The sequence below is a fragment of the Lynx canadensis genome, chromosome E1, assembly GCF_007474595.2.
Source record: "Lynx canadensis isolate LIC74 chromosome E1, mLynCan4.pri.v2, whole genome shotgun sequence".
NCBI classification, from domain to species: Eukaryota; Metazoa; Chordata; class Mammalia; order Carnivora; family Felidae; genus Lynx; species Lynx canadensis.
Genome location: NC_044316.2, coordinates 43,339,047 through 43,364,576, shown reverse-complemented (window position 1 = coordinate 43,364,576; position 25,530 = coordinate 43,339,047). Strand labels below are relative to the sequence as shown.

At 47.9% G+C, this 25,530-nt stretch overlaps 1 protein-coding gene across 12 annotated transcripts in view; it reads right to left on the bottom strand.

Moving 5' to 3' along the window:
* MAPT (microtubule associated protein tau) overlaps window positions 1–15,177 on the bottom strand; it is a 96,008-nt gene extending 80,831 nt beyond the window's left edge. For all 12 annotated transcript variants that reach the window (XM_030296029.1, XM_030296035.1, XM_030296036.1 and 9 more), the window contains exon 1: window positions 15,090–15,177. The gene's annotated coding sequence lies outside the window, so the exon portion shown is untranslated. The remainder of the gene's footprint in view (window positions 1–15,089) is intronic.
* Between the last annotated feature and the right edge of the window lie 10,353 nt (window positions 15,178–25,530).

Sequence of the window (25,530 nt, the reverse complement as noted above, 5' to 3'; positions counted from 1 at the left end):
TCAAGCCCCGCATCGGGCTCTGTGCTGACAGTACGGAGCCTGCTTGGGATTCTCTCCTTCCCTCTGTATCTGCCCCTCCCTCGCTTGCTCTTTCTCTCTCTCAAAATAAATAAATAAACTTAAAAAATACTCAAAAAATAAAAGAAAGGCCTTAGGTTTTCATCAGTACTGAATTCACTCCCTCATCCATTCATTCATTCACCAAACAATTACCGAGCCTTTATTCTGTGCCACGTGCACAGAATTCATGTGCTAGGCACTGAGGATACAAAGATGAACAAAACATTGGCCAACAGATGGATGTGTTAGGGAGCCTCATTCCCTGGGGGAAGCCCAAAAAAAGTGGAATGAGATAACGTTGTGGAAATTAAACACCAAATAATGGACACTAGTAATGTAAAGGAGGAGGGTTTTAATCAATTTGCTTTGAAACTAGTCGTACAGAGAGAAACCCCATTAATTTACTAATTACCTTTAAATTCTAGCAACCACTTTTAGCCTTTAGTTATGAAAAAAAACTTGTATTACAGGATGTGTTACTTAGGCAGGTCTGTGTTAACACCGTGGAGGTTTTCCCCTCTTTCCGGGTCTTCCGCATCCCTGGAAATGTGGGTGATGACCACGAAGCAAACCATCAGGGCATCCCTACCGGTTTGGCCCAGAGCGGGGTTACTTGGACCTTCATCTTCTCCCTTCACCTGCACTGCTCCTTGCTCCCCACGGCTGGGGTGCAGGGAGCACTTTTGGGGGGACACAAATTATGACCACACACCAAACATATCTTATGCCGAATAGACTTTTTTTTTTTTAAGAAGGAAAAGCAATCTTTTCATTTATTTATCATAATGTACAAATCCTCAGGCTAAAATTCCAGGTCACTGCCATATATATATATATATGTATATATGTATATATATATATATATGTATATATGTATATATGTATGTATATATATACCTATACGTATGTATATATGTATGTATATATATGTGTGTGTATATACACACACACACACACACACACACACATATATATATACACACACACATATATACATACATATATAAAACTTTTTTTTTGTCCTGGGGAGGGGTGTGGGAAGCAGTGAGGTCTCCTCTCCCCTACCCTCTACTCAGGAACTGGCAGTTGGTAGGATCCCTCAGGCTAAAACAATGAGTGGAGAGCCACGGACGGAAAAGCCAGGGGTGAGGCCTGCTCTTGAGAAGCAGAAGTCCTGGGTTCAAATCCCCTGTTGGTCTAAAACTAGCCATGTGATCTGAAGTACCACTTAGCTTTCCTGAACCCCACTTAACCTCCCTGAACCTCAGTTTCATGATTTGTGAAAGGGAAAAGAATTTTTACAGGCTCACATCAAGAACTAAATAAGATCTGGAGCACCTGGGTGGCTCAGTGGTTAAGTGTCCCACTTCAGCTCAGGTCATGATCTCATGGTTCGTGAGTTTGAGCCCCGTGTCGGGTTCTATGCTGACAGCTCAGAGCCTCGAGCCTGCTTCATATTTTATCTTCCTCTCTCTCTACCCCTCCCCTGCTCACTCCCTGTCTCTCAAAAAATAATAAATAAATGTTTAAAAAAAGAGAACTAAATGAGATCATATCAACTGTAAAGTACTATCTGCTTATTAGCAATTTGGGGAATGGGGAGTCCTGACATCACATCACGTAGGCCACCCAGACGTGAGCTCTTCCTCATGCCTATGTGTTAAAAAATGTTCCTACGCTACTTCCCTCTCCCAAATACCTAGATAAGAGTGTTAAAGTAACTCAGGTTTTTAAATGAGACTGACCGTTCCCTAATTAGTCCAAACTAGAAAGATATTAGGGCATCCAGAAAGCCTCATCATCCTAAGTGTTCTTTGCAAACTTGGGCCCACGGGGGACAGGGTCTGTTCTACTGGAAGTTCTGGTATCTATTATGTGGCCATAGCCTTTGATGATGAGGTCCCTGCACCCAGAGGCACAGATGCGGCCAGCACACTCTGGCCTGTCCAAAGGGCGACCAGGAGAGCTGCCCTCCGCCCAGTGTTCCCATGCTCCTGACTTTGCTTCCAGGGCTGTGTGCAAACCTGCAGCTCCCACCCGGGTCCACGAGAGCTAAGCAGGCCTGTGCTCAGTGCTAAGACTGACAGTGTTCTTCCAGGTGGCCCCATTTTGGGGTGCTTTTAAGAATTTTCTTGAAGAGCAACTCGTATTACTCACCCTGAATAAAATTTGTAGACTGAAATGATTACTGCTCTGTCTTTCCCCCAGAAAAATCCAACAAAACAGAAACTAGGGTGGGATCTCACATACGGTATAGGGTTGCCTTTATAGCCAGTGGATTTAAAAAAAAAAAACAAGAAAACTTGGGGAGGGCGCCTGGGTGGCTCAGTTGGTTGAACATCTGACTCCTGATTTCGACTCAGGTCATGATCTCATGGTGTGTGAGTTTGAGCCCCTCCATTGGGCTCTGTGCTGACAGTGTGGAGCCTGCTTGGGATTCTCTCTCTCTTCCTCTCTCTCTGCCCCTCCCCCCCAATAAAAAAAATAAACTTAAAACAAATTGGCGGAGTAGGTGGGAGGCAAGAACAGAACTGAGAAATAGCTTGTTGCTGATACAAGAGTGGCTGTGGGAAATGTATTTCAATACCATTAAAAGTACCTGGTGAGGTTGCAAATTCTAAATATGTAATATGTGTGACCCAACCCCATCTGTGTGAGCCCCCCTTTTCTGTTCCCCATCACTCCCCCTTTTCCTGGTCCTAGAGCGTGAACCACAGTGGTGTAGACACGGGGGAAATCAAGTGGATGGTTGTATGAAGGGGATCAGACGGTACACCAGGAGGCTGGGTATTGCAACCCATCCTCCCTCCCTCCCTCCCTCCTCCCTCCCTCCCACCTTGACCCTTTTTCCTAACAACAGCCGTCTGCCTGGTCCAGGGAAAATGCCCACTTTCAATGAAATTTCTCTCTGTAGACACTGCCCGGGAACCTGAATGTCATCTCCCCTGAGTTTACACACCGGACCCCTCCTGGCCACCTGTGCCAGCCTTGGGTCACACATACCCCTCCACGGAAGTGTGGCAGGGGTGGAGATTTTTCATGCTTTATGTGAACTGGAAGAAAAACGAGCTGTTCTGTTTGATAACTGTCGACCTGCCCACGACACTAAATTTGGTTCTGCCGTCACCGGCAACATGAAACAACAGCCCAGTTTAGAGGCTAGCTTTCGGTTTAAGATACCTTCTCCAGGCTCAGGTTACATACGACCCATTCAGGGAGGCTGGAGGGCACAGTTTCTCTGGTCATTAGCACTAAAGACATGCCTGTTGGCCTGGAGAGCGGACCCAGAGGGGAGGCACTGAAGGCAGGGGGCAAAGGAGCTGCAGAGAAGTGTGATCTGGCTGTGTCCCCGGCCGAGATCTCTCTGGGCCTCAGTCTGCTGCCCTGCAAAATGGGGATGATAATCCCTGCCTCAGAGGGCGGGGATTATGTAGTGAGGGTTAAATAAGGCAATGTTTTTAGTAAAATAAATGCAATTGGCTAGTACCATTATTATCAGCATCTTCATACAATAAAACCAATTTGGACCAGTAGGGAGTGCATTAAGTTGGTCTGAAGTAGGGAAGTCGGGCTGGGGTTACACACCTGCCCTGAAATACTACCCACCATTCACACGCCTGAGAAACCGGGTTTCTCCGTTCCCTGGGCAAAGACAGCTAGACGGCAGCCCAGCTCCAGCCAATTCAAATCCCAAGCGCAAGCGCTCCCATGAATGAGACTTCACCGAGCTTCTTGCCACCAAAGAGCCAACGGAATATTACGCCCCCTTGTCAACTCCAACCTTTAATTCAATCACTCTTGCCTTAATCGGTTCCCGACCTGGGCTAACCACCCGGTAGCCAGAAGAGGCTGCTCCCGGGCCTCATTAGAAATAGAAGGTTCTGTACCAAGTCCCTGTCTGATTAGGAGGAAACTGAAAACCCCCAGGGAAAATGGAAGGGCTCCTAGGACGTTCCATCTGGGGGTGTCAGGAAATCTCCAGCCCCTCTCCAGAGAAGTCGGCACTGGCAGGGGCAGGATATCACCTGAGGTTATGCTACGGGCACTTCCACCCACTGTCCTGTCCTGCACCCTGGCTTTAGGCCTCCTCTGGGAAGAGGGGGACAGATACGACCCGTACAGGCTGGACTGCAGCCGCCTGTCCATCCATCCCGGGCGCAGGCCCTGCTGACGGGTGCTCACCCCTGGGAATGAGCCTGCACCGTCTGGCCCGCAAGAGGGGGGTAAGGGGGCAGCAGGTGTACTATTTCAGGCATCAGGCTCCACTCAACCCACGAGAGACTTCAGGTCTGGTGCCTGACTCTGGCTCCCGGGAGGGATCCCCACTCCCTGTGGTACCTGTCTTCTGAGAAGCTCAAATGAATTCTCATAGATTGTTTTATTTCAGTTCTGCAACTACCCAGTGAGAAGGGAGCCCACATTATCATCCACTTGGGGCTGGGGGACTGCACAATCCCCATTTTACAGATACAAAAATGGAGGTACAGGAAATCTTTAACTTCCCCACAGGTCTCTCAGTTGGTAAGTAGGAAAGGCTGCAATTAAATTCAGGGTTTGGCAAGCCCGCGCAGCGGGTGATAACGGGTCCACAAAATGAGGTGATAGTTAACCTCTGGAATTCACTTTTGCCAGCAATAAATGATAAGGAGATCTTTTTTTTTTTTTAAGTTCTTTTTCACTTGGCCCAGATTGTCAACTTATAACATGAATCTTGCCAGTTAAAAAAAAATTTTTTCCCGTGTATTTCCCATCAGGCATCAAGCATTGGTTCATAATTATTTATAGCACTTTAGTGACACTGAAAGGGATTTATTTCAAGTTATTCAGTCTTTATTAACACTCTGCAGGGAACAGAGTGCAGCCATCACTCCCTGCAGTGTTAAAAAGGGAGGGACTTCAGAACGACAGGAGGCAGAACTGAACCCAGTAGAGATGCCCAGGAGGCACATCCCACAGGATTAACCCTGGGGAAAGATTAAATAGGGTTAAAGCAGGTTCAGGTGAGTCTGTCACCGATAGCTTCTTTATTCAAGCGGATTTAGGGATGTTCTGCGAAATCCTTCATTTCTAAACTGGGCTTGTGGTGACAGCACCAGCTGAAACTCAGCTGCTGCATGTGGATTGGGGCCAGTGTGGAATTTCCCTGTTCTTAAGGAAAAGACAAGACGAAAGTGGATGGCAGAAGGGCTGGTGACTTCCAAACTGCTATTCTTGGCAATGGGCAACTTTGAAAGGGACAGGTTCACATGAATCTACACCACAATTATTACCGAACCCCAATACAGCAAATTATATACAACTATCTTACTTGTATATACATCCTTTGCTTGGCTTATTAACATACCTCGACTTAAAAAAATTTTTTTAATGTTTATTTATTTTTGAGAGAGAGAGAGAGAGAGAGAGAGCAAGCACACATGAGTGAGGGAGGGGCAGAGAGAGCGTGAGACACAGAATCTGAAGCAGGCTCCAGGCTCTGAGTTGTCAGCACAGAGCCCGATGCGGGGTAAGAACCCACGAACAGAGAGATCATAAGCTGAGCTGAAGTCAAACACTTAACTGACTGAGCCACCCAGGTGCCCCAATATACCTTGACTTAAATTCGGATGCGTTACTAATACTAAAGTTGAAAGCTGTTCAGGTGTTCGGCAAACCCAATATATAAAGTCTAGACATACAACAAATAAGGGAGTGAATATTCACAGTTAAATATACAATTATAATATGTATATGTCTATATACTTTAAACCAAAGAGATTTTTTTACATTGTTAACTTCCCTTGGGCATGAAAGCACTTGGTTTTAGATTATTAATTATCCAATAAGCCTCTTTTTTGAGGGGTAGGCTGTGAGAGGGAGCGTGAGTTAAGATAATGGTTTGGAAAAAAGCATCTCTGAAATGACCTTCAAATATATGGCTGCACTGGACTTGGTCCAGGACAATTCGGCTGACACACAATTTAGAACACTGGTCCTAACTCAGGTCCTTTGCCATGGAGGAGGGAAACAGTTCCACGTTTCAATGAATTAGTCTTTCCCAGCACTTCCTTCTTGGCATTATGTGTCTGCTAGAGATCACATGACAGCAATTATGGACCCAGGGGTCTTCTAATCCCCTTGGCGTCCTGGGGAGGAGGGCATATAGATGAAAGTGCATCCTGGCCTTTCTGTGCTACAACTGCAGACTAATCCTAAAACAACATCATCCAGCCTTCCTTGAAATATAGAAAACCAGGCCACAGGTGGGTAGGAAAACCAGAAGCTGGGACCAGAGATAATTGTGTCCCTCTTCTATTGGATGCCTGATTGAGCAGGACAGCGGACAAGAGCAAAGGAAGGACCATGAATGGAACACTATTTTCACCAGCTTCAGATTTAATTCTAACGTGCTGATTTACAATGGTTTTTAATTGTTGGACCTTGATCTAAAATTCCTTCACTATGGAGAATTAATATAACATAAGAGGGATTTACGTTTATTTTGAGTCTGATGGGGAGAGTTTTGCAACACTCCCTTAAACCAGGATTCTATGTGAATGGACTCAAAGCGCTGAGCTAGTCCTGGTGGGCAGGGAAAAGATGTGGGGAGAGGATGCGGGACTGCCCACCATTCACTTAATACCAAAGTCTCCACAGTAGGTCCTGTCCTAGCTGTCACCATTTAAGAAGCAGAAAGGAAGGACTATAAATATTCAAGGCTGGGTCCACAGGGCCTGATGTCCACAGCCAAGGCCTCCTCCTACCACAGCCAATCTTTCACACTTGTTACAATAACTCCATCATTTAAATAAGATGCAAGCTAATGAGATTCAAGTGCAAAATGAAAGACAAACTCTTAAAACCATTAACTTGTTTTAGGATAATCCAGTTGAAGGCTTTGGAAAAATTTCATAAAGATGAGTAATTCTGGGGGCACCTGGGTGGCTCAGTTGGTTGAGTCCAACTTCGGCTCAGGTCGTGATCTCAGAGTTCATGAATTTGAGCCCCAAGTTTGAGCCTCGCATCCCGTGTGGGACTCTGTGCTGACAGCTCAGAGTCTGGAGTCTGCTTCCGATTCTGTGTCTCCCTCTCTCTCTGCCCCTCCACAGCTCACGGTGTCTCTCTCTCTCAAAAATAAATAAACATTAAAAAAAATTTTTTTTAAGAAATTAAAAAAAAGATGAGTAATTCTGGAGGCGCCTGTGTGGCTCAGTCTGTTAAGTGTCTGACTCTTGATTTCGGCTCAGGTCATGGTCCCACAGTTCATGAGTTCAAGCCCTGAATCTGGCTCCCTGCTGACACTGCAGAGCCTGCTTGGGATTCTCTCCCTCTGCCCCTCCCCCGCCCCTCGAGTGCAGTCTCTCTCTCTCTCTCTCTCTCTCTCTCTCTCTCTCAAAATAAATAAATAAAGATTAAAAAAAAAGATGAGTAATTTTTTACTGTCAAACAAAATGTTACAGACTGTGAACAAAATAGTAAAATGCTAGAGAGATTCTGCATTCAGATTCCTCTGTAGTGTAAGCCCTTTTTCCAAGGAGCTAAAATCTGAAGTCCTAACCAACGTATTATGAGTGTGGCTTAGGTAAAAAAAGACAAGAAATTCCAACCAGCTGATCCAAACACCAAGAGCATCATTTTGTAATGGTTTTTCTGATGTAATGGCTTTGAAAAACTAACGTATTATGACCCTCAGTTTTCATTTCATAGATAAGGCTTGTTAAACCAGATTTAGTAATTCAGATATGAACATGCTTACCAGAGGCTTGGGAGTTCCCTGGATTCAGAACATGTCCATTTTGTTTTGTTTAACATTTCCTGCTTGACCATGAAGCCTGCTTACCAGTTTACCAAGTTCAACGCATCTGTAAATCGTCTCCTCCACTGCCTTCCATTACCTTCCCAAGCCCATCCTCGCTCACTTTTTATTCAGTGAGTTACAAGTAAGAGCTCTGAATCCGTGCGTTAGCTAAGCCAGGTCACCGTTCCCGGGATGGTGGGAGGGCGTGGTCCGGCTCAGGCTGGCATGTTGATTACACAGTCTATTCCTGGCGTGGAGTGGATTTCAGGAAGGAAGAGGACAGAAGCACGGACAACAGATGACAAGTCATTCTGCTTGCCTGTGGCAAGAGTTCTGTCTGCACATTTAAACACGGGTGTGTGTGAAGTCGGGGAACCCACTTCCAGCCTGGCTCCAGGGGTAGCTGGGCAGGTGCCTACTTGTAGTTCGGGCCTTACTCAGTGTAACAATTTATCTGTTACAAGCGATTCCATCACTAGGGTCGGTAGATGCCTTTGAACATTCACCCAGTCACCAGCGTTGATCCAGAGGCTGCTGCCCTTGAGACCATTCACTGAGCGATTTACTAGGTGCCAAGCCCTGGGCTAAGCACTGCATCACCCCCCACCCCCTTTTAAACCTCACAGCAACCAGTGAGATAGGTACTGGCATACCCCAGTTTGGGGACAACACCAAATCCTTGGGGGACAACACAGCTTGGGTCCCACAGTGAGTGGGGGAGCCGGGATTTGCACCCAAGAGGTCTGATCAGAGTCCACACCCTTAAACAACTGACCAAATGTGATACCTCTCTCTGCCGCCGGCCAGTGCCCTGCACTGAGGGCCTGTTGAGGAAGAAACGGTGTCTGCCTACAAGGTATTCACAAACCTTCCTTCAACAGCTGAGGCACAAAACACATTTTGGGGGGATTCTTTCAATAGCGTCCCTGATTGGAGCAAGTACAGAACCCGCTAAAATGTCAACAAAGCAAAAACAAATTCAGATAATCCACCTGGAAGTCATTCAAATTTGTATTTTGTGGAAGCCGATTCTAGCCCACATAGGTGCACACCTGCAGAATGCTTCCGAATCAGAGAACTCAAAAAGCTCAAAACCCATCCGAGCTGGCCTCACACTGCTTCCCCACACTCAGGCAGAGGCCATCTGCACAGAAAAGGAACCTGGAGGTGGCAGGAACATGGCGCCTGGAGAAGGAAACACATTCTTGGACAGTAACCCTTTTGGCGAAGTAATTGGGGTGAGACCGACGGGTATGGTATATGTCTGACTGCCCACACAGGGTACAGGGGAGGCTGTGGGATTACAGTGGCCTCCAAACTTCTCCCAGGGTGGAGGGGCAGTGAGTCCTGGGGATGAAGGATTCTAGGCAGTCCCTCTATGTCACAGCATAAAGGAATACTTCCTGCAGAGCTTGGGCCCCAGGAAGCAAGAAGCAGGAAGCACCTTTGCCAAGGGAGCCCCGAGATTCTTGCATGAGGCCCTTTCCACGCCCACCCAACTCAACTCACAGCCACAGGCTCAGAGCTGGTCCCACTGGTTGGTGCCAAAGCTTCAATCTGTCACAGGGGCAGGACCTAAGATGAGAATCTGCCGTCCCTAAAACTTCAGTGATTTGACCCTGACCATAGCGGAATCTATGTCATGAGCCCCCAGTCTTGATTTCTAGCCTCCTCTGAGTCAATCAGACCCAGCTGCTCTTTTGTATGATAGAGCGGTCTTGAAAACCTGGGTTTGGGGCTTCCTGGGTTTAAGGTCCCTGGGATATTTTCTCTTTGTTTTATAAACAGAGGCACAGAGGCTGAGTGAAATCCCTTGCTCCACGTGTCAAGGCTAGATCAGAAATTGTGAGCTTTAGATTGTGTTCCAATTACAGACTCTCTCAAAAGCTCATTTTGTGAATCAGCGGCTCTGGAACTTGAATACTCTCACTGGGTCAATGTTACAGAGCACGCTTGGGTTTCCAGGCTAGCCCACGAAGGCCTGTTAAAGCCACGTGTAGCTGAGAAGGGGAGGTGGCTAGTGTCAGACATCCCAGCTCTACCATTCCCTGGCTGTGTGACCTTTAGTGAGTGACGTACTGACTCTGTACGTCAGTTTCTCCATATGTAACAGAGACAGTAACAGCACCTACTACCAAAGGGGGCTGCCGTGAGGACTAAATGAGATCATCTCTGGGGAGCACTTAGAACAGTGCCTCCTTAAAGGCACTTGAGGAACATAAGCTGCCACGTTAAGAGGACCAGAGCAACAATGTTTCAAGTACTAGTGACATTTGGGGTCGGATACTTTTTGATGTGGCAGACTGTCCTGTGGCTTGCAGGACCTTTGGCAACATTCCTGGCCTCTACCCACTAGATGCCACAACTCTTCCCGAGCTGTGAAAATAAAAAATGTCTCTAGAAACGTCAATGGCCCCAGGAGCTGAGACCCACTGTTTTACAGGAAAACAGTGGAGAGTCCCGGCTGGAAGATCAGGTTTCTCTCTCTGCTGCAGCCCGGTTGGTGAGGCAGGAGTCTTCTCCTCCCACCACTTGCTCAGGTGCCCCTCCATGCGAGTGTTCCTGCAAGGCACTGGCAGAAGCACCTAGGGTGGTGAGTTAGGGGTGACTAGTCAGGCGGATATTTCTGGGGGTGTAGAGGTGTCGGAGGGCAGTTTTTGAAGTGGGATCATGAAAAGGGCTGGGTGGGAGGACGGGGAGCGGCAGAGGCCGATGGGGTTTCCCACCTCCATCCTTCTGACCTCAGGTACCGGGAGCGCCTACAGTCCCAGAGATGGCAGGGCAGCATTGTGTGGTTTCTCTCCCTCCCTCCCTCTTCAGCACTCTTCTGGCCAACCAGGGTGACATGAGCCGGGAAGTGCTGTACCGAGAAGGGGGGTGGCTCGGAAGCAGGGGAGGGAGGGTGTGGAGGTGCACCAAAGGGCAGAAGCAGGTTGAGGGGTGCCATTTGGACACTGAGCAAGGGACAAACTGGACTGGATTTGTTCCCAAACCTTCCTGATGCCATGACCTTGAGTAGGCACCCCCCTCCCATTCTACGTTCTCTTTGCCACCTTTTTGACCTGCATTTTCCCATTTTACCCATTGATTTGTTACATGGGTATGGACCAAATACCTATTGGATGTCCGGCACTGTATTAAGCCCCTGGGCATGTTTTTATTTGTTTTTGAGTGATTCTTTTTTCAAGGTGGGAGTAAGGACAAAACTATCTAGTTGGAAAACTATTACACGTTTCACTAGAAAACTAACATCCTTTCACACACACAAGCTGTGAAGCCACTCAGACCATATACATAAATGCTGAAGGAAGGGGGAATAAAACACAATTTCTTAAAGTGGTCAACAAATGGGCTTCATGAACTGATGTTAAAAGGGCAGAAAGGAAATCCAACCTAAACAAAGGGCACCACAATCCTGTCATACCTCCAGGCTGGCACTGCCCTCAAAGGGCATGGGGGTCAAAGGTCATGTTCAGTAGAAGGAGCTCTTCTCCAAATGGAATAGATCTGACCCTTTCTCAGTCTAACTGATTCTAAGTTTTCTTCTTGCAATTTATGGGAATAATCCATTTCTTTTGTTCCTGTCAAGGATGCTGAGCCTAATACCAGAAACCAGTTAAAAGCCACGCCCTTCCATCAAGGGCAGGTGCAGACGAGGTCTGTGTAGGGCAGGCACACACAGTCATGGACTGTCACTCGTCCAAAAAACAGCAAAGCCAACAAAACTCTCCTGCAAACTATCCAAAGGCAACCCCAAGAGTCAAGCCAGGTTACTGCAGTAAACACAACCCGTTACAGAAGCAACTACTGATCAAGGAATTGATCAGCTCCAGGAGTCACTCCAGACCAGGCACTGGGATGGGGGTGGGGTGGGGTGGTAATTTGTTTATTGTTTAGAGAGACAGTTTGGGGATGGAGGAATGGATAAGCAATTCTTCCCTAGCAAACCTAAGCAGCATCATAAAATGAAAAATAATACCTTAATTAATTATGGACATGTCATTTGAAGGGATGGGGATAAAAAAAAAAAAAAAAGCCACCCGCCTGAGCACAGGCAAGGTGGCTTGGAGAGCCAGGCCGCTGTCGCAGGTTCCATCATCCATCCCAACTCAGCCCAGCTGGAGCCGGGGCCTGAAGGTTCCTGGGTGCCAGAGGCTAAGTGAGGTCTCCCGGGACGTAAAGGAGCTCCCGCCGGATGGGGATTGGGGACAGGAGTCGATGGCCCTCGGATCGGTGCATGGACATTTCCTGTCGCAGTGTGGGCACACATGCTGCATCCCTTGAGATCCCGGGGTGGGGAAGCCGTTTAGTTCAAGCACGCTCAGAGCCGCGCTCAGGGCTGGGATGGTGTTTCCCGATCTGCGCATGAACACCCAGCCCCTGGCCCCGGTATTTCCTCCGTTAGCAGCCCCCCAGGCCTTGCCTACCGACAGCCCCACCAAAGCGCCAACACGTTTCAAAATGGAGCAAAATCACGGACGTCTGGACTGCGCTTTGTTCCTAAGCATTGAGCTAAATGTGCTCGCTCCCCGCAAAGCTCCCTTTCCCCCAACCGACAGGAGGCGACCTCTCCGCCCGGGGTCCGCCCTGGGCAACCTTGGCCATGAACTACCAGTTCTCAGGGCGGCTACTCTGCAAACAACCAGAATTCCGAGCCCAGCTCTAAGTTAGCGGGGGTGGAGGAGGTGGAGGGGGGCGAGCCGAGAAGAGCCTGGAAGCGATCCTTGAGCCTCTACTGCAACCCGCCCGGGGCGGACCCAACTCTGCAGGGAGGCCGGGCACTACCCGGGCTCCGATCTCCGACGCCACAGCGGGAAGGTTCGGCCTGGCCCCAGGTGGACTCTCGACCCTGAGCCGGGCCATTTCCAGGACATTCAGATCAATCTGTGCAGCTCGTGTGGGTGATTCGGTTTCAGAGATGCTCATCCCTCTCGGAACTGCGCCCCCGCATCAGTTTTCAGCGATAGAATTAACCAGAAAACCGGGCGGACGAGGCTCTTCGCAGGAGGGCGAGGCTCGGACTCCTTTGCCGGAGGCCCGTGCTCCCCTTTCCCGCTCCCCACTCACCCGCTTCGTTTCAAGGGTCGCGGTGAACTCGGGCTTTTAAGTTAAAATCTCGCACGTTTCCAAAATAATATTCGGCCACAATAATAAAAAATACATGAGGGACGCTGATTTGGGTGGCTGCGGCCGCCGGAGGCCAATGAGGAAGAGCCACCGGCTCAGTCAGGGTTGTGTGTGTGTGTGTCGAGGGGGGGGGTCTCCCTCCTGCCGCCTCCGGAAGATGGAGGGGCCGCGGCCTCGCCAGTCCCTAGGGTTCTCAATCTCTGCTGGGAAGGGGCGGGGCCACGCCCCAGGGTCCTTTCTCGGGACGCGTGTGGTTTCCATAGCAACCTCCCCTCCGTGCCCCCTTCCCCCAGTCATCTCCGGAAAAAATGGGTGTGGCCCGAAGCACCCGACGAACCCTTTTGCCCCCTCCTCACATTCTCCCGCGTGAGAAGCAACAGGGCATGAAGCGGAGAGGGTCTCCGACTGCGCGCTGTCCCCGCCACCTCCTGAGTGTCGCCGGTGCCCCTTGGTGGGCAGCCTGGTGGAGTGTGGCCCCCCCCAGGCCTCTTGGGGTGTAGGGACCCCGCAGAGGGTCCCCCCGCGGCCACCCGCAGAGATCTCGGAGACCTCCAATCCCAGCCCCTCGGCTCGGTGGACGCTTCCTGGCGCGCGGCCCGGCTCCAGGAGGGGGCCGCGCGGGGTCACGCCCGTTCCAGGCATGCCCTCGGGGCTGTGACTCGAGTTCCTTGACCCCAGCAAGCCCGAGATCTAACAAAGGGCTCGAAAATGAGGGGCGGAAAATAGGGGGAGGGGCGGGAGCCTTGGTTAAACACCCTCATCGATAAGAGCCAAAAAACTAGGGCTGGCAACGCAGATCACGTAAGCCCTACAAACAAAGCAGCTAGTCCCCGAGAAAGATTCCGGGTGAACGCCCCCAGAGCTCAAGCCCACAGCAAAACACCAAGATTCCAGCTCTGATTACCCCTCTCCCCCTTTAATTACAGTCCTCGCCCTGTCCTCCAAAGCCTAGCCACCCGGCTTGGCACGGAACCGTAAAGACGTGACACGCCGCAAAAAGATGGCACCTCGCGTTTGGAGGGGAAAAAAAGCAGGGGTGGGAGTGGGAGGAGGCACAGCCTACTCCTCCCCCCTCCTTGCCCACCCGGGTCCACACCCACTGCCGCAGTGAGGGGCGAGCCCTGCGCACCAGCCCCGCGCCTCCGACAGGGAGCGCACACGCTGGACGCCAGGCGCAGAGCGCAGAGCGCAGAGAAAGGGGCCCGCCCCGAAATGCACCTGCAGCCCCCGCGCGCGTCTGTGCGGGGCTGCGGCTGCTAGCGCGAGCGAGCGAGGATCCGCCGATGCCGAGTCTTTCCACATTGCAAGGCCAGGTGACTCCAGCCTTTCGCCTTTCCGAGCCTCCACATCGGGATCCGCGCACTACCTTCTCTCGGGCACGGCGCTGCTCGCGTCTCGGTGCCAGGCGCGCGCAGGGGGAAGGGCGACTAAAGTGACAGCGCCTGGACCCCTCCCCATCTCCCCGATTCCACTCCCAGCCCCCAAATGTCCCCTGCGGGTTTTTGAAGGAGGAAAACGGGGAGGGGGTGGGCCACCGCCTTAAATCAGGGGCTGCGAAAGCCCCAATGGAATTGCTGCCGGGGAGGTGTAGGGAGGGGCAGGCAGGGAGTCATCTTTTCTAGAACCGGATCCATACCTTCCTGAAGGGCTTATAGCAAACCGAAGCAGAGAAATTGGATTACAGGTTCGGTTTCGGGGGTCGTCATTGGACACCCCCAACACACACACATAGACACACGCCCATTGCGGCAAAAGGTGACGATCCAGAGTGCACAGCAGCCCCCTCCCCCAGGTCACCACCATCCGCGCCCCACCCTTCGCGCTCAACCTCTGCCGGCTGTCGCATGGACACCCCCCTCAGCACACATACACACACATACACACACACACACACACACACACACACACACATACACACGCGTAGGTGCATCCCTTGCATGGGTCCTCTTTCCAAGACGCCCCGGTCCCAGCTCCAGGGCGCACAGGGCGCAAGGAGGGGCCCCCGCTGTTGCCTCGGACCTATGCTTACCTCATGAAACCCATCTCTGCGCAGGGGGCGAGGAGCTGGCAGCATGGGGGTGCAAGGGGGCGGACGGGGAGGCAGATTTAGGAGCTACGCGCTTACCTGATAGTCGACAGAGGGCGAGGACAGTAGAGGAAAGAGAGGAGAAAGTGGCTGTGGTGGCGGCGGCAGAAGGTGGGCGGCGGCGGCGGCGGCGCTGCTGCTGCTGGTGCCGGAGCTGGTGGGTGGCGGAGGTTGCGAGCGCGCGCACCAGGGAGAGGGCGCGCTCCCGAGGCCGACGGGCGGCGCAGGCGCGAGCAGCGGGAGCGCGAGCCTCCCCAAGGGAGGGGTGGGCATCGAGCGCTCCGTGGGCGTTCTCTCCTCCGGCCACCAGTGGGCGCGCGCGAGCGCCCCACCACTCGGCCCTCCCCCGCCGCCTGGCTCACGTCTCTTGACGCCTCCCTTCCCTTGTCTCCCTTCCCCCCCGCACCTCGGGCCGCGGCGCTGGCCGCCAAGCGCACGCGCGTTCTGTGGCGCACGCGCACCTTGGGTCTCCTCCCGCGGCTGGAGCCTTTGTCTTGTCTGAGGGGTCTCCGCCCTTGGGAGAGTCACTCGGTTGCCCTCTGGGTTCGCCAAGGGTCTGGTGCTCCGTCCCCAGATCGCTGCCCCTTATCCCTCCTGTCCCGGGGGGTGATGTCCTATTTCAGAAATGTCCTGGGCGTGTTTCCACGTAGCTCCCCAGTCCGTCCAGCCTGGACCTCAAGGCCTCCCCCTGGGCTCGCCCTGCTTTTCTCTGGCCGGGCATCCCGACCCCCCGAGTTTCCCTGAAATGGTCTCTCTCGTTGGAGATTTGTTTCCCTGAGTCCGCTTCCTTTCTACCTGCCTTCTTTCCGCCTTTTTTGTTACTGAGCAACGTGAATTCCTAGTAAATCCATTTTAAACAGGCTAATTCAGCCTGGAGCCTGCTTCGGATTCTGTGTCTCTCTCTCTCTGCCCCTCCCCCGCTCATGCTCTGTCTCTGTGCCTCTCAAAAATAAATTATAAAACATTAAAAAATTTTAAACAGGCTAATGTAGTTGTAATACAGTAGTGTAGGGTTTTTTTTTTTTAATGAGTACTCAAGTCTATTATTTACATAACCTGGATCCTAGAATAAAATTTTAAATTAGACGAAGTTTCCAATGGCGCTTACCACGTTACAAAGCATTTTAACATACACAGTTATTTTTATCTTGTTTGTTGGAACACCATTATACTGTAAGTAGAGCTTAGGGTCTGAATTTCCCAAATGCCTGCTGGAGACTCTCACCTGGATAGCACACCTCAAATTGAAACTGACCAGTGGCTTTTATTCATCCGGTCCCCCAGTCCCCCGACTTTGGCCTTATTTGGTCTATCCAACATTTAATTTAACGCCCTCCCTTCCCCGGCAGAGGGGGGCTTTATATGTTCGGGGCTTGGGTGGCAACCATCTTGTACTAGGGGTATGGGAACTTGTCTTGAAGCTTTAATTCACATAGCACTTATATTTTCTTCTTAAAAGCCCAATAGTGTATATTAAACATTAATACAAAAAGTAGGCTGTTAAAAATGCTTTATTCACACAAGATTAATATGTTGTTATTAGGAGCACTGGTAGATGATGGGGGGGGGGGGCTGATTTCTTAAACCACTGGTTCTGAGTCTCCAGAACTGACCTTTTTGTTGTTGCAACTGCTACCATCCTAGTTAAACGCTGCTACTTTGTTTCTGGAAATGTAGTCACCTTAGTAGTCACCTTACTGGTCTCCCTGTTCTGTTTCTCCCTGTGTAGCCCACCCTGCACCCCCTAATCAGATCAGTCTTTAGAAGCAATCATTTCAATCATGGTGCTCTCTTGCTCGAAAATATCTAAAGTTTTCTAACTGCCCCCTAAATGAAATTAAATTCCTTAGCCTTCAATTCCCATTATTCAAGGAGCCCATGTCTCTCCAGTTTTCTTTACTCTGTGGCAAACAGATCTTGTTTGGCATTTCCCCACCTCTACTCTGGGGTTTTCCTTTGCCTAACAAAGTCCTTGCTCTTTCTCCCCTCCCCTTTCTCCCCACCCCGCCCCCAATGTCCTACATAACCTTCAAACCTAAGCTCAAATTTTACCAAAGCCTCCCTTAGTCACCCTAACTGTAAGGGATATTTCCAACCCCTAGAAGGAGCTTAGAAGAGTTACTCATCTTTCCCAAAGTGAAGAGGGGAGTGGAATTAATAGCTCTCTTGTAGCACTGAAGTTGTGTTATTGTCGCCAATTGTTTTCTTTCCCTTTTTCCTGTATGGGGTTTATTATATGTCCTTGCCTGTTACTGTGTGATCTGCACTGCCTCTGCCTTCTACTTTCCCCATTGATGTTTGACTCGGCCATTTGATGGTTTTTGGCTACTAGAATTAATGGACATTATGTAAATTTGTCCCAGAAGAAGCTTTAAGAGGCATTGCAACTTTCTACTACTTTTGCTCTTTCTTTCACCACCAGAATGGCATGTCCTGTAGAGCTGCACCTTCAGCCTAGGTCCCAGAATGGAAAAAACACACAAGGAAGTACATATAACATGAGTAAGAAATGCACATTTATTGTGTGAATCACTGAGATTTTGAGAGCTGTCATCACAGCAAAGCTGATGATACAGAAATTCAATGAGAATCTATATATATAGGGGCGCCTGGGTGGCTCTGTCGGTTAAGTGACTGACTTCGGCTCAGGTCATGATCTCACAGTTTGTGAGTTCGAGGCCCGCATTGGGCTCCATACTGACAGCTCAGACTGTGGACCCTACTTCGAATTCTGTGTCTCCCTCTCCCTCTGCCCCTCCCCTGCTCATGTTCTTCTCTCTCTTTCAAAAATAAAAAAATAAACATTAAAAAAAATTTTTAATGAGAATATATACTCTTATATATACATTTCTTTATAAAAATCTATATAGGGGCGCCTGGGTGGCGCAGTCGGTTAAGCGTCCGACTTCAGCCAGGTCACGATCTCGCGTTCCGTGAGTTCGAGCCCCGCGTCAGGCTCTGGGCTGATGGCTCAGAGCCTGGAGCCTGTTTCCGATTCTGTGTCTCCCTCTCTCTCTGCCCCTCGCCCGTTCATGCTCTGTCTCTCTCTGTCCCAAAAATAAATAAAAACGTTGAAAAAAAATTTTAAAAAAATAAAAATCTATATAATTTATATATATATATATATATATATATATATATTCTTACACAGTGTGTTTGTGTGTGTGTGTGCATATGGGTAAAGTTCCACATGCAGAGCCAACAAATAGTGGCCATTTTATCATCATGTTCGTTATCAGTGCTTTTGCTACACATGATTTTATTTCTATACGTAAAATAAAATGTAACAGTCAAATTAACAGTCATCCTCACTCAAATTTCCGGTTTCCTTTAAGATTTAGGTAATTGTGAACTGACAGGGGTCTGATGACACTGTGGTGCCAAGATACTGAATGATCACATTTGTCTACGTTGAACTGAAGTAATGAGTGCTCAAAACAACCCTAAACAGATCTGTCATTCTGTCATTTAACAGAATGTAAATTTAACAGTAACATTCTGTCACATCATATATGATGTGGAGTTGGTATTCTTTCCAGATAATTTAATCACCATAGGTAGCTAATGGCTGACTAATTCAGGCCAAGAAATACATCCCATCCCTTTCTCCCTGCCCTTCCCTCTTGCTGAAATAGAAATCTCATGGCCACAGGGGACCTGGGTGGCTCAGTCCATCGAGCGTCTGACTCTTGATTTCAGCTTGGGTGCTGAGCTCATGGTTCGTGGGGTTGAGCCCCACATTGGGCTCCCCGCTGACAGTGCAGAACCTGCTTGGGATTGTCTCTGCCCCTCCCCTGCTCATGCACTCTGTCTCTCTCTCTCTCTCTCTCTCTCTCTCTCTCTCTCTCTCAGAAATAAATAAATAAATAAATAAATAAACCTAACAACAACAAAAAAGAAATCTCATGGCCACATTCAGCATTCTATGCCCACCCTACAGAACCATAGAAGGTGGAATGACATAGGGATTAGGTTTCAGAAGAGTTAGGTCCTAATCTTAGCCATCTTGTATGATTTAGGTAAATTCATTAACTTCTCTGGACTTCAATTTCTTTGTGTAATAGTGTCCCACGTGGGACTGGAACTAAGCTCCAGATATGCATAGAATTTGGGCAGTCTGCTACAAATCTATTCATATACTATTTCAGTCAAGGTAGGCTAAACTGTTGTGATAAACAGACCCCAAAATGTAACGGCTCAAACAGCACTTCCTTCGCAGCCTAGCGGGCAGTGTTCCAGGTCGGTGGGTGGCCTTCTCCACATGAGGCCCAGGAACCCAGACTCCCTGCATCTTGAGTCTCTGCCATTCCTTAGAGTCTTGTTGTGTGGCTTGTTTGAGGCTGGGTCATCGTGTGCTGGGTCCAGTTGGCAGAAGGAGAAGGAGCAAATGGAGGAAGCACACTGGCTGTCTTAGAGGCTGGACATAGCGTCTAATCACATTTGTAATTTAGCGTCTAATCACAGTGTTGTAATTTAATCACATGGCCACCCCTAGCTGCAAGGCACACCAATAAATGTAGAAGAGTTGTGTACCCAAGAAGAAGGGAAAGGATTAGGGTGGAAGTTTCTGCCATGCACACCTTGACTTACATTCGGGATGAAAAAGACCCTTGGGAAAAGAACCTGAACTTGGTCTATCATAAGATTCTCACACATGTGACTATGTCAGCGGACCTTGTGGTAGGTAGTAGATAACTAGAGAAAGATGACAGCCAAATTTCAAATTAAGTTCCAAAGAGAGAAGGCATCATTGGATATCTTTCTATCAGGGCACCTGGGTGGCTCAGTCGGTTAAGCATCTGACTTTGGCTCAGGTCTTGATCTCACCGTTCGAGAGTTCAAGCCCTGCGTTGGGCTCTGTGCTGACAGCTCAGAGCCTGGAGCCTGCTTCCGATTCTATGTTTCCCTGTCTCTCTGCCCCTACCCTACTTGTGCTCTGTATCTCTCTCTCTCTCTCTCTCTCAAAAATAAATAATTAAAAAATATATATCTATTAATGACAAAGTCGCAGGTACTGTTAATACTACATTCAGTACTGATATGTTAAAATTCCAGTAAAGGTTGTAAAAAATAAAGATGAGCTTTTCCCTTTTCAAGCTAATAACCCCTATCTTCTTTTTCTATGTAGAGAGGGGCTTAATAAGTCCATTTAATTGAAATAAATAAAGTCTACAATGAGATGAAATGAGCATTTCCTTTATGACTGGGTCAGTCTGAGATTTAGCTCTGACAAAAAAAATGCAGCACGACAGTGGTTTAAATAAGAGAAAATTTTATTTCTCTCTTACATGGAAGTCCACAAAGAGGAGTCAAACGCTGATTTAGAAGTTCCAAGACCTTGGGTCCCTGGGTGGCTCAGCCAGGTAAGCGTCCAGCTCTTGATGACTCTTGATTTAGTCTCAGGTCATGGTCTCACTGTTGGTGAGATTGAGCCCCTCGCTGGGCTCTGTGCTGACCGTGCGGATCCTGCTTAGGATTCTCTCTTTCCCTCTCTTTCTGCCCTTCCCACTCGTGCTCACACTCTCAAAATAAATAAATACATAAACTTAAAAAAAAAAAGAAATTCTAAAACCCTTCCTGGAGCCCATGTCCATCGGTTTGGTTTCTCTATCATCCTTAGCACACTCCTTTTGGGCAGCAAAATTCCTGTCCCCTCAAAGGTCCTTTTAGCTGGACTAAGAATCAACTTGACATGAGACAGATTAACAGCAGAATATCAATTGATATGCATGTGGGGAATCCAGGTAGACATGGAAGTTCCCAAGACAGGTCAGGTAAAATGAGGTATGTATGTCATTCTGAACTAAACAGAAAGGGGTAGGGGGTCTGGGGTTTCAGAGGAAAGAAAAGCACTTCACAGGACAATAAGAGCAGATATTTGGTAATTAGATGTTTGCCCTGCCATTACAGATGGGTCACTCAGATACAATTTATCTCTGCTAATAACCCCTATTCTGGGAAAGACCCCCAATTTAGATTCTTCTATGTAGGTAAGGGAGGATAAAAAATTTCTCTTGAGCCTACAGGGTCTCAAGTGCCTTCAGCTCAAAATAATCCATATGCCAAAGTGGCACATTTGGGGATGGAGTGGGAGGGGGAGCTGTCCTGAAACCCTTCACTCCCCCAGAGTCCAAAATGGCTGCTTAAACTCCAAACATCACATCCCCAGAAAGGAGGAAGAAATAAAGATGAGAACATCTCTATCCTTTGAGGATATTTTCTGCAAGTCACATATGACATTCTCGTTAACATCCTGCAGGCCGGGATTTTCACATGGCCTCGCAAAGCTGCCGGCGAGCCTGGGAAATGTAGTCTTTATTAGAGAGGGCCTTGTGAGCCGATTAATATCAGCTCCAGGGGGAGCAGGGGGTATCAATTAATAACCACAATAATGCAAGGAGGCCATCTCACTTGGTAATTCCTCTGAATGAGCAACCCATTCTTTCTTTTTGAAATAGTGTCCTGAAAACATTTTTATTTTTATTTTTATTTTTTAAATGTTTTTTAATGTTTTTACTTATTAAAAATATTTTTTTAATGTTCATTTTATTTTTGAGAGAGAGTGAGAGACAGAGTGCCAGCGGAGGAGGGGCAGAGAGAGGGAGACACAGAATCTGAAGCAGGCTCCAGGTTCCAAGCTGTCAGCACAGAGCCGGAAGCAGGGCTCAAACTCACAAACAACGAGATCATGACCTGAGCCAAAGTCAGACACTTAATCGCTTAGCTGACTGAGCCACTCAGGCACCCTGTGTTTTTATTTATTTTTGAGAGGGAGAGAGAGAGAGAGAGAGACAGAGAGAGAGAGAGAGAGAAAGAGAACATGAGTGGGGGAGGGACTGAGAGAGGGGGACAGAAGATATGAAGCAGGCTCTGTGCTGACAGCACAAACTCATGAACCCTGAGGTCATGACCTGAGCCAATGCTTAACCGACTGAGCCACCCAGGAACCCCCCGAAAACATTTTTCATAACAAGACATCTGCTTTTGAGACATGTGACAGCTTCCAAGACCAACGCGTCTTTATTTTCGATATAAAGCCAAAGGCCCAGATTCATGGGCTATATACCCAGCCTCAAATGTATTTGTCCTGCCTAATTGTCTGCTAGGCAAGGTGTTTTGTTGAGACACCTACAGTCCTCTCTCAAAGCCAACATAGGGAACTATCAATATACTACAGCTAAATTAGAAAGTGGATATTGACAGACAAATACATCACAGTACAGAAGGCACCATCACCAGATTTGCCTAAATGTCAGTTCCCCCAGTTGCAGTTAGAATGCAGGTTGATTTACATGTAAATTTATAAACACCTTAGTTATGTAAAGTGAGGCAGATCCATGTTTTAATTGCTCTGGACGTACCTCTCACCACTTACTGTTTAGGCTCAAGTTTTCCTATCTGTCTTTATATTTCCCAAATGCCTCTAATCACCTCTCCTTCCCTCCATTTCCCTGCTGAGGCCATGGCTCCTTGCTATGCTCCCTGGGGTTCCGGCAGGAAGCAGGATGAACTTCAGACGAAGGTGTAGGTTACACATGACTCAGCAGTGCAGCTCTATTGTCAAAAAAGCAAAGATGATTCTGGGGCTAGAAATAGGGACAAGGCATAACGGATCCGTGAGCTCATCCTCTCCTTATATTTGGCTTTGCTCAGACACTCTGGATAACCCAGCCCTAGGGGAGTGTCAGGTAATTTGGGGAATGCTCAGAGAGGACGCCAAACACAAAACTTGAAAAAGCTGAGCAGAAATTCCTTTCACTTAAACCATGCCATCATTTGGAAAGTTCCCACTCTGTGGAGGATATAGTTAGGATTTTAAGATCTGAATCAAATCTCATTCTCCCTCTGTCTTTCTCCATCTATCATCTGTGGAGAAAGGGAGAGGGAGAGAGACACAGTTTGACATTTGTACCTTAGGTTTTACAAGCTGTTCTTTATTCAGAGAAAATATCATCATCATTTCTTTTCCCAAGTAATACTAAGTTGTAAGTACTACTAGTGATTATTATTAGTGTTCTGATTTTTTTTTTTAATTGGAGAATCTGCTTGCCTTTTTTTTTTTTTTTAATTGGAGACACATCCATTCATGCTTTCAACATCTAAGACACCTATGACCAAAACCTCAAGCCGCTCACAGCGTGGCAATTTGCAAGTGTCTTATTAACTTTGATCTTACACATTCAGGGTTAGCCAATTTGAAAGGCTACATACTGATTCCAACTATATGACATTCTGGAAAAGGCCAAACAATGGAGACAGTAAAAGGTCAGTGGTTGTGTGGGTGGGTGGGTGGGTGGCAGGGTGGGGGGGCAGGGAAGAGTAGAGCACAGAGGATTTTTAAAACAGTGAACTATTCTCTATGATCCTATGATGGTAGGTACGTATCATTGTGTGGTTGTCAAAGCTCACAGAATGGACAACATGGAGAGTGAATCCTAATGTAGACTGTGGACTTGGGTGATAATGATGTGTCAACTAGGTTCGTGGGGTGTAACAAAGGTACCACTCTGATGCCGTATGTTGAGAGTGAGCAAGTATAAAGATAGTGCCCATGTGTTGGGGCAAATGGGGGGCAAATGGAAACTCTGTAATTTCTACTCAGTTTTGCTGTGAACCTAAACTTACTTGAAAAAATAAAATCTATTGTCTACAAAATTACATTTAAAAAATTGGGGAAATGCAGGGGCACCTGGCCTGGGTGGCTCAGTCTGTTGAATGTCCGACTCCTGATTTTGGCTCAGGTCATGATCCCAAGGTCATGGGATCGGGCCCCACGTCAGGCTCTGTGCTGAGTATGGAGCCTGCTTAAGATTCTCTCTCCCTGTCTCTCTCTCTCTCTCTCTCCCTCTGACCCTCTCTCCCACTTGCATGCACATGCTCATTCTCCCCCTAAAATGAAAAAAATTTTTTTAATTGGGGAAATGCAAAAAAATTGGCATTAAATATCAGCTAGGCAGTTAGTAGCACACATCCTTTAAAGATCAAATCCTAAATAATGACATATACTCTTTAATGATAAAGAAAAGTCCCTGATGACATCAGTGGGTCAGCTAGGAGATTAAACTGAGGGTACTGTTTCTACAGCATTTTTTTTTCCTATACAAGAGACTACCTGTATTTTAAAATAGTAAGTAAAACCTATTAGTCCTGTGTCTAGCATTTCAAATAAATAATCTCCCTGGAAGGGTTCCTGGGAATGTATTTATCACTTCGTTCCAGAAAATTCTGAAGCACCCGGCTGCCCAGACTGTTCTTAAAACATTGCTGGGCAAAGCCGGTCGCATTCCTGACAGCAACGGGCCCAACGATGCTGTGATTTCCTGGTGCTCCTCCATATATGAATACAGACAACGTGGTTGCTGACAGTTGACATAATAGAGAAGCCCTCTGGGGCTCTGAGACACTCTCCTTTGCTCCAGTCAGGAATGATTCTGCAGGTTAAGTAGTCTGGTTTCCCTGGCATCAGAGAATGTCACCCTCTGACAGGCTGCCCTTCTAGAATGACACACGATGGTCTGTTCTAAACACTGCTCTAGTGTAATGTGGCTTTACATGAGTTCCCAGATCTTTAGTCTTAAATTGATAGAGAGCCCTAAGCTCGCTCATGCCTTTCTCCTGTATTACTGGAAAAATCAAAATGAAGAGAATTAAAATATTCTGTTGAGTAAGTGGTCATTGGCAGTTCCAAGAATTTAGAGGTCTGTATTTACGTTTTGGAAATACAGACAATCCATCTTATTCATGATTCCAGATTTGTCAATTTGCCTACTCTCTGGAATGTATTTGTAGCCCCCAAATCAATAGTCGTGGCATTTTGCAGTCATTCACGGACATGGGCAGAGTGGCAAAAAAATGTGATTGGCCCAACTGGGCACGTTCCCAGCTGAGGTCAAACAAGGCAATGCTCTGCCTTCTCCTTCCAGCTCGCACACTGTAAACAAGTGTCCTTTTCATAGTCTGGTGCCACACTTTTTGCATTTTTGTGTTTATTTGTTGGTGATTTCGCCATTTAAAATGGCCCTCAAACATAACGCTGAAGTGTTGTCTAGTGTTTGTAAGCACAGGAAGGCTGTGGACGTGTCTCACCAAGAAACTATGTATGTTAGGCAAGCATCATTCAGGTATGAGCTGTTGGCCATGAGCTCAACATTAATGAATCCATACGTATTAAATAAGGTGTTTTATTTTATTTATTATTATTATTATTATTATTATTTTAATGTTTATTCATTTTTGAGACAGAGAGAGACAGAGCATGAACGGGGGAGGGGCAGAGAGAGAGGGAGACACAGAATCGGAAGCAGGCTCCAGGCTCTGAGCCATCAGCCCAGAGCCCGACGCGGGGCTCGAACTCACGGACCGCGAGATCGTGACCTGAGCTGAAGTTGGACGCTCAACCGACTGAGCCACCCAGGCGAAATAAGGTGTTTTAAAACAGAGACACATGGGCGCACCTGGGCGGCTCAGCCGGTTAAGCATC